The sequence below is a fragment of the Echinops telfairi genome, unplaced genomic scaffold (assembly GCF_000313985.2).
Source record: "Echinops telfairi isolate 266 unplaced genomic scaffold, ASM31398v2 ScPeMD7_7458;HRSCAF=8496, whole genome shotgun sequence".
Classification (NCBI taxonomy): domain Eukaryota; kingdom Metazoa; phylum Chordata; class Mammalia; order Afrosoricida; family Tenrecidae; genus Echinops; species Echinops telfairi.
The window spans coordinates 28948363-28949684 of NW_022111358.1; positions in this window are offsets into that span (position 1 = coordinate 28948363).

Below are 1322 nucleotides of genomic sequence, written 5' to 3' on the forward strand. Positions count from 1 at the left end.
CTCAAGTAGAAAGAAAATGTTTTGAAAATGATGATGGCAACAGACACAATGGATGGATGTGTGAATTGTGATAAGAGCTGTAAGAGCCTGAGTTTAAAAAAAAAAAAAAACTGGACCAATATACAACATAAAGATAAAGGAAAAAATATCGGTCGTCAAGAACTTCATTTTACTGAGATCCACAATCCATGCTCGTGGCAGCAGCAATCAAGAAGTCAGATGGCATATTGCATAGGGCAAATCTGCTACACAAGCCCTCTTAAAGTACTGAAGGGCAAAAATGTCACTCAGAGGGCTAAGGTGCATCTGACCCAAACGATGCCTTTCTGTCACCTGTAGGCATGTGGAAAAGCTGGATAGCGAGGAAAGAAGATTGGAGAAGAGTCGGTGTGTTTGTTTGATGTCGCGGGAGAAGAATATTAAACATACCATTGACTGCCAGCAGAGGAACAAACAAATGTACGGCTGGAAGGCTCTTTCGAAGCGCGCGTAGTGGGACTGTGTCTTATGTCTTTTGAACATGCTACCAGGGAGCTCAATCCCTGGGGAAATGACACCATGCTTGGGAATGTCGAGGGTCAGCAAAGAAAGAGGAAGACGGTCAACAGGATGGCTTGGCACAGCAGCAGTCATTGTGGGCACGTGCACACCAGCCGTTGTGAGGACATGATGGTGAGATGGGTGAGCAGTACCCTGTTGTAAGCAGGTCACCAGGCCTCAGAGCAGGTTCAATGGCATCTCACCACATCCTTTCCCCATTCCATGGACTTAGCACCCTTCTCAAAATCAATGGAAGGTATGTAGATGTGTGGGCTTATTTCTAGGAGAAACACAGACACATTTAGGCCCTGTCCTTTCTAGAATAGAATATACCGTACATACTCGTGTATAAGCCGAGTTTTTCCGCACATTTTTAATGCGGTTTTGGTGGTAAAATTAGGTGCCTCAGCTGATATTCGGGTCGGCTTGTACTCGAGTGTATACGGTATATCATGTTGCCAACATGCACAGTTTACCTCTCCAGACTCACTTCTGTGGGGTAATCTTTGCCTGTTCCTGTGATTCTCCCACATAGTCCCTCAGAAGAGTGATACCGGGATTGTTTTCAGATCCCTGCACTAGGCAGAAGTGACTGCTTCCTGAAACGCCATGCTCCCAGCTGAATACCTGTATCTCCAAAGACACTCTCAGGTGAATTTGCCATTCCTTTCCCCATTACATGCCTCCCAAACTAGAAATCCAGATCCCCTGGTGAGACCTGTTCCCTGGAAGGAAATCACAGACTAGACACCAGGAGGTGGGACATCTTCATCACTTCCAGA